Source organism: Acomys minous, assembly GCF_964271855.1.
Source record: "Acomys minous genome assembly, chromosome: 5".
Taxonomy (NCBI): domain Eukaryota; kingdom Metazoa; phylum Chordata; class Mammalia; order Rodentia; family Muridae; genus Acomys; species Acomys minous.
Genome location: NC_140494.1, coordinates 70,426,357 through 70,435,354, shown reverse-complemented (window position 1 = coordinate 70,435,354; position 8,998 = coordinate 70,426,357).

Here is an 8,998-nt window from a genome sequence, read left to right as displayed (position 1 = left end):
ATTACTTGTCACACCAATTTTAATTGTAGTTTACAGGGTACACAGCTAGTTAAGAGCAGCTATATTTAAACATTGATTTTTCTGTACTTACTTGTTTAAAAATTAGCTTTTATTTCAAAACAAAGGACAGATCTCATACTCTTATATGTATTTAAAATCATTTGTACTACATATATAAACAAGATACTTTGGTATTGATTAAATAATTATTACTTGTCTCTAATTCAAAGCATATATTCAACACTTTTCAGTTGGGCACTATGAGAAGGCTTCCTGATAATGACATTACTTATGTGTCAAATACTATAATTATGAGGGAGCTGAGATTTAACAAAGTTGTCATATCAAATCTTAGTTTGGGAAGACACATTTAAGCTATGATATCTCATAGTGTGTCCTCTTATTCATTGTGTCATACTGTCTTTGTAAGTGTGATTATCAATGTAAGACATGATATTCCAATGACTTGAAAAATGGATGTATTTTAAGAGCATGGTAGGAATACATGATACACACTCACTGCCTAGAATACTAATAGAGTAAGCACTGCTTCTCAACACATACTCCTTTCCAAGAAAAACTCCCTAATCCCCAAAGTAGAAGCTGGCTTGTTTGCACAATTTTTATATTTGCTTTACTTTGATTCTTCATAAATAATTAGACAAAGCACATATATCTTGCCAGTGTCTGCTACTTTATGGGTTCCTTTTTCTCTCTTCCATCCATCTCCACCCTTTTAACCCTGTAACACTAGATGTGAGAGGGAAAAGGATAGAGGGGAAAGAGGGTGTGGCCATCTTTGGACTATATCCTGCTGATTAGGAGGGTTGAGTTCTTTGAGGGCAAATTTGATTTTCCCAGTCAGGATACTCAACTTCTTCTTGTTGTCTCTTTGTGCATGGCCACTTGGCAAACAGCAACCAACATCTTCCAACCATCAACCTAGCAAACAGTAGCAGGAACAGCAGCAGCAGCAGCAGCAGCAGCAGCAGGAACAGCAGCAAAAGGTCCTGCTGCTGCACCCCCTCTCAGGGCATTTATATACCCTCTCACAAGTCTCTAAAACTCCATCATACACGTGCAGAAACTAACTGCAGCTGGCAAAAATCATACTTCCCCTAGAGTACAAGGCAAATCATAGTTAGCTGCTATGGACAATCTGAAGCAGTCCCATATTCCACATCCGAGATTAAAACAATGTATCCCCATAATATTTCTATGTTTTTAAAGCAATCAAAAAATTCTCACTACACATAAATCCACTACCTAGTCAAAATCAACTTGAATATACTAGGAGAATATGAATTTAGTCATTTGTAGGACTGAGTCACACAAGTCACTGACAAGAAGTCAAGTGCACGGTCATTTAAAGCAAAGGATTTTTCTCCTTCAGAAATAGCAATGTTATACATTCTTCTTGGATATAAGGAAATGGGAAAGAAAGATACAAAGATGTCTTGAGGTCAGTAGGGTAAGAGAGATTTCTGAAAAGTCAGAGGGCCCAAATGCATATGGTAGGAAAAGAGAGCTTGTTAAACAGAAAAATCTCACCTTTATGTAAGAGAGGCTTGGCATCTGGGAATGGTGATTTTGAAACTGCCATTGCTTGATTAAAATATCTTGTGATGTCTTCAAATTTCCTTCACTTTGATTTTACATTTTCCAAGCAACCTTCTGATCTTAATTTGCTTTTCCATGGAGGCTTCTCTAATAAGCGGTGAAGGTTCATTCTGGCTGACAAGAACATTCTTCAGAATGAATTAATAAATTGTCATTCTGATGTGTAAATCAGTCTCTCTGCAGCTAGGTCACAGTGATCGTGAGGCTTTCCCTGCTGATGTAAACTCACAAATAAAGATTGTGAATACCCTGAAGTCAATGGCCCGAGTCAACTTCATATCATGGAGGGTGAATTTGACATCTGGACAGAAACCCAAGCACTAGGTCATTAACTAGCTCCTCAGCAAATGCTTTCTGGTGCTTCCTACATGCCAGGTGCTGCTCCAGACACCTGAACCCTGTGGCCAGGAAAGCATAAGTGTCACATAATTCACAAAGGATGACACAATAGTTTTAAAAGTTGGCAAGTATCAATTAGATAAGCACAATAGATGTGAAGAATATGGGGTAAGGATACTGTGAAAGCATTAAGATAAAGTTAATTGGTATAGGGCAACAGTGGACACTTTCTGAGAGTTTCAATAGAGAAGTATATTGAAAACTTTTCTTGTTGCTTTGATTGAATACCTGAAAAAAGCAACTTAAGAGAGAAAAAGATGGTCTGAGCTTACAATTGAGAGGACAGGGTCTATTGGGGTTGGGAAACCATGGTAGTAGTCAGGAAGCAGGGAGAGGTAAATGTCCTGGTGCTCAGCCCTGTTTCTTATTTTCATTCAGTCTGATATACCAGGCTTGGGGATGAGGATGCCCACTTTCAGGGTGAGACACAGACATGCAGTGTACTTTGATGGTGATTTTAAACTCCAGTTGACAACACATATCAGCCATCATAAGAAATAGTTAATATGATGAATTTTAGTCAAGCTGTCTAATTTATCTCCAAATATTCAATTACTGTTTGACCTTGAACACTTTTCATAGCTTCCATGTTTCTTGTATTCTTTATTTACAAAATTGAGATAATAACAACCTGTAACATTTTGATAAAATTAGGCAAATTCATTCACACATAAACATTGCACTTAGAATGGTGGAGCGCACATGACTAGTTACCACTGTGGAGCCAGTGTTTACCTAAAGACGTTTATTGTAAATTAGAAAATCATTACAAAAACCGAGGAACATTTTTGTGCAAAGAATCAATGTTCAAAGAGCATGTGGCTCTGTAATGATTAAAACAAAAGACTGAGGGTCTATAATACAATATTAGAGGCTGGAGGAACAGTAGGGGATAAGTGGGGACATAAAGGGCTTCTAATAAGTGTGAGGGATTGGCTTTGAAACACATTCTGCTTGTGCTGCTAATGGACTAGTTAGAAGGTTTCAAACTAGAGGAATAGAAAAGAGAAGAAAAATAGAAAGAACAATAATTGTTTTCCAGGATACTACATCAGGAGAAAGGCTGCATTTTAAAACCAACAAGTTTAGGATACTTACTCTTGCAGGTATCTACATATGTGTAATATTACATTTTTAGCATTGAAATGGGAAAACTAAGTTAAGTGATCAACACAGTCTCTATCCATAAGGTACCCCAGTTTATTATACTGCATGTTAAATATGAGCAAGAAAATTCTTAATTGTGTATTCTCATCTTTTTTTCTCAAACTCAGTCTATGGACTTATTCCTTTGTAGTACATAGCCAATTAGAAACAACACAAATTTAGTAATAGTATTTACCAACAGGTTATTAGATGTAAAAATCCAAGAAAAATAAAATATACTTAATATATAAGATGTGCCTTCAGTACATTTTTCCACTCTGGGAACTTTCTTGGTACATTGCATTGTTCTCTGTACTCAGATCTCACAGTTCTATACTTCATAAATAAAGATGAACTTATTGGGCCATACCTCTCAAGAAGCTTGAAAAATAGTTAACTGCAAGATCAGATTCTTATGGACCCAAATAAAGGACATGACTCCAATGAGGAAAACCAGTATTACAGATAAGATTGTGCTGAAATGTGAAGGCAGATCACATTCTATTTCAAAGCCAAAGTCCTCATTTACTATGGTTATGAAGCCCACGGGCTCATTTCCCACTCAGCTGCTCATCACATTCTCACCAGTCTCAAGAGGAAATGGCCTTTGCTTTAGTAATACACACGGATGGGTTTACTTCTCATTGTGGAAAGATTCTGGTGATTTTAGATGAACTATGATCTTCAGCTTGACCACATCTCTCACTATAATGTAAACCATGGGGTATATTTGTACTAGTCTCCAAGAAGATAAATGAACAAACAGTTAACTTGAAAAAAGAAAGGCAACAGGAGGCTATAAATATTTATGCAAGACATTCTCTCTAATTTGCAAGCAGGCAATCTGAGTGGACCCCTGCCCCCTGCAGTAAGCCCTAATGAGAACAATAAGGGGTGCCCTGGCATGTTTTGATAAAATCAACAGAACTCAGGGCATATGCTTTGTCCTTAAGTCAAATCAACTCTGTAAAATCATGGGCCTTAATTCTCTGTAGATGCTCACTCCTGAGTGGAGGGTCAAAGAATAAGATAGTTTGCTGTTTGAATGCAAAGATATGAGTGCATACACAAAACATTCATGGTATCTTATTGGACTGCATAGTGACTCTTGATACTCGAGGGAACAAAAATGTTTTGTTCTTATTTTAGTTGTGAAACAACAGCTTGACTTATAGTAAGAGCTACTACTGTGTTTAGTTATCTGTTTTAACTTTGAGTTATACTTGGAGCCTAGTTTTAGATATTCATTTGAGGAAAAGAAGGATGCTTGTGTAGATAATGAAAAGAGTACTTTAATAGGAGATTAGGAATGTAGTGAATGGCTAATTCATATGAGCTACACACACACACACACACACACACACACACACACACACACACACACACATACACACACACACACACACACACACACACACACACACACACACACACACACGTAGAGCATGGTCCCTAAAGGATTGGCAGGGCCTTGTTAAAAGGTATGATTATATGAGCTTGGAGATGAGGGAATCCAGTCTTATGTGTTAAATTTAAGAACCAAAATAGTATGATGATATTACAACTTCAGTTCTTCTATTCTATTCTATTCTATTCTATTCTATTCTATTCTATTCTATTCTATGTCATCACAAAGAGTTTAGATTTATCAGGGTGACATCCACACTGTGTACTATAAAAATTAGCAGCACTGAAATTATGAATAAAAATAATGCAAATGAACATGAACCATCTGATTCAGGGACATATGAAAGTATGAGGTCTATAGGCTGTGCACTGAGAAATTTGCTATTTCATATTGAGGCATTTGTGGAGGTTTAGGAAATGAGTGGTCAGGAATGATCACTTGGTGCTTTTTGGCTATCAGGGAGCCCACTGTAGCCTTGTCTTGAAGTGCTTGCTTAGGCTTGCATGATCTGCTCCATGTTTGCTATTCAGTCATAGGTGCTTGTCACAATGCAGGCTAAAGACACAGTCCTATTGGAGATTGTCACCATCTCAACTTTCTTACCCAAGATCTTCTTCATGAGCTTGCAGAGATCCTCAAACTTTGCCTTGTTCTGCTCCATTATCTATTCTTCATCCTTGGAGAGGTCCAGGACCCCTTTAGTCACTGAGACCAGGCTCTTTCCATGAACTTCCTTGAGCCAGTGCATACAGTACTTGCCAATAGACTCAGTCATATGCACCACCTCATAGCCCCACTTCTGGACACACTCCGAAGGCTGAGTTGGCCACCTGCTCTTAGCTCTTACCAGTGATGTAATAGATGGAATTCTGTGTCTCCTTCATGTAAGACTATACTCTGACAGGGAATACTACTTGTATTGTCCTTGGTTAGTGTAATAGTTTGAGCAGACCCCCTTGGGCCCGGATCCATCCCTTAAGATGTTCTTCTTGATGGTTTCAAGGACCATTTGGGTCCTTCTATTTCCCCATCTCCTATATTTCTCTTACCTAGAGTCTCAGTAGGATGTCATCAAATCTATCCCAATCTGGTAAGTGAAGTATCTTGTGGGACATGCCTTTTGGGCTAGTGCCCAATTATAAGTGATTATATACCATGTGAATCTTTCTGTTTCTGGGTTAACTAACTTATTATGATCATTTCTATTCCTGTCCATTTGTCCACAGATTTCAGGATTTTCTTGTTTTTAATAGCTGAGTAGTATTCCATAGTGCAAATGTACCACAGTTTCTTTATGCATTCATCAACTGAGGGACATTTAGGCTGTTTCGAGGTTATGGTTATTATGAATAAGGATGCGATGAACATGTCCTTGTGTGGTGGAGCATTTCTTGGGTATATTCCAAGGAGTGGATTAGCTGGGTCTTGCAGAAGCCCTATTCCCAGTTATCTGAGAAAGCAGCAGATACATTTCCAAAGTGGCTGTACATGTTTGCATTCCCATCTGCAATGAAGGAGTGTTCCTCTTTCTCTAATCCCCACCAGCATGTGGTGTCCATTGAATTTTGATCTTAGCCATTCTGATGGGTGTAAGATGGAGTCATTTTGATTTGCATTTCTCTGATGACTAAAGACAGTCAGCATTTCTTTAAGTGTTTTGCAGCCATTCGATATTCCTCTGTTGAGAAATCTCTGTTTAGTTCTGAGTCCCATTTCTCAATTGGGTTATTTGATTTGGTGGTGTTTAATTTCTTGAGTTCTTTATATATTTTGGATATTAGTCCTTTATCAGATGCAGTGTTGGTGAAGATCTTTTTTCAGTTGACAGTGTCTCCTGCCTTACAGAAGCTTCTCAGCCTCATGAGGTCCCATTTATTGATTGTTGACCTTAAGGCCTGGACTATTGGTGTTTTCTGTTCAGGAAGCTGTCTCCTGTGCCAATGTGTTCCAAGTTCTTCCCCACTTTTTCTTCTAACCGATTTACTGTCTCTGGTTTTATGTTGAGGTGTTTAATCGACTTGGACTTGAGTTTTGTTCATGGTGACAAATATGGGTCTAATTGCCTTTTTCTACATGTAGACATCCAGTTTGACCATCACTCTTTGTTGAATATGCTATCCTTTTTCAGTTGAATAGATTTGGCTTCTTTGTCAAAAATCAAGTGATCATATATGCATGGATTCATTTCTGGGTCTTTGATTTGATTGTATTGATCAACTAGCCTATTACTGTGCCAGTACCATGCTGCTTAATTACTTTGGCTCTATAGTACAACTTGAGATTGGTTATGGAGATTCCTCTGGAGGATCTTTTATTGTATAGGATTGTTTTTGCTATTCTGGGTTTTTGTTTTTCCATATGAAGTTGAGAATTGATCTTTCAATGTCTTTAAATTTTTTTAGGTATTTTGATAGGGATTACATTGAATCTGTAAACTACTTTTGGTATTTTCACCATTTTTACTATGTTAATTCTCCTGATCCATGAACAAGGGAAATCCCTCTAACATCTGATGTCATCTTCAGCCTCTTTCTTCATTGATTTAAAGTTTTTTTTTTCAAACAAGTCCTTCACTTGCTTGGTTAGAGTTACTGTTAGATATTTTACATTGCTTGTGGATATCATAAAGGGTGTTGTTTTCTGAATTTCATCCTCTGCATGTTTGTCATTTGTATATAGGAAGGCTATTGACTTTTTTTGTGTGTCAATTTTGTATCCAGCCAATCTGCTGGTGTTTATCAGCTGTAGGAGTTCTCTGGTGGAATTTTGGGGGTCCCTTATGTACACTATCATATCATATGCAAATAGGGATAACTTGACTTCTTCTTTTCCCATTTGGATCTCCTTGATTTCCTTTTGATATCTTATTGTTCTGGCTAGAACTTCAAGAACTTTATTAAATGGGTATGGAGAAAGTTTGTAGTCTTGTACAATCCCCGATTTTAGAGGAATTTCCTTGAGTATCTTTCCATTTAATTTGATGTTGTCTATTGGCTTGTCGTATATAGTCTTTATTATTTTTAGGTATGTGTCTTGTATGCTCAATCTCTCCAAAACGTTAAACATGAATGGGTGTTGGATGTTGTCAAATGCTTTTTCTGCATCTAAGGAGATGATCATGTGGTTTTTTCTTTCAGTTTGTTTATATGGTGGATTACATTGATGGATTTCCATATATTAAATCATCTCCGCATGCCTGGAATGAAGCCTACCTGGTAATGGTGAATGATATCTTTGATATGTTCTTGTATTCATTTTGTGATTATTTTACTGAGTATTTTTTCATCAATGTTCATAAGAGAAATTGGTCTGAAATTCTCTTTTTTGTTTGGTCTTTGTGCTGTTTAAGTATAAATGTGACTGTTGCCTCATAGATGGTAATGTTCCATCTGTTTCTACTTTTTGGAGTAGCTTGAAGAGTATTGGTATTAGCTGTTCTTTGAAAGTCTGGTAGAATTCTGCAATGAATCCATCTGGCCATAGGCTTTTTTTTTGGTTGGAACACTATGAATGATTGCTTCTATTTCTATAGGAAGAATAAGACTATTTAATTTGTTTATCTGATCTTGGTTCAATTTTGGCAAGTGGACTCAATCAAGAAAATTGTCCATTTCCCTTAGATTTTCAAATTTTGTGCCATATATGCCTTTAAAGTAGGATCTTATTATTCTTTGTATTTCTTCAGTGTCTGTTGTTATGTCTCCTTTTTCATATCTGAATTTGTTGATTTGGATAGTGTCTTTTTGCCTTTTTATTAGCTGGCTAATGGTTTGTCTATCTTGTTGAATTTCTCAAAGGACCATCAAAGATAATGCCAAATCTGAAAAATACCTGACACAAAATACTCAAGAAATCAAGGACCCCTTGAAAAGATAAAACCTGAGAATAATAGGCATTGAGGAAAGAGAAGAGCCCTGACTCCACTGCCCAGAAAATATCTTCAACAAAATCATAGAAGAAAAGTTCCCCAATGTAAAGAAGGAGATGCATATATACATATAAGTGGCCTACAGAACCCCAAACAAAATATACCAGAAAAGAAAATCTTCCCAACACATAATAATAAAAACACAAAATATACAGAACAAAGAAAAAATATTAGAAGCAGCAATAGAAAAAGGCAAAGTAACATACAATGGCAAACCTATCAGAACTGTGCACTCTTGGATTGTGTACACTTTGTTCAACCATGGAATCCAATGGCTTCATCACACTGTTTTATGGATGTTGTGGGAAAGCTGTGTAACTAACAGCATATATTTAATATTGATGAGAAAGTACCATTCAAAGATACTTGAAAGACACTCTATGAGAAAATGTATAACTTTAGTTTTAACACTAGTATTTAATGACACTTATACATTAATAAGTAAAGCTAATATAACTTTTCTTGTGACATCTCATATTTGATGATTCATAATCTCA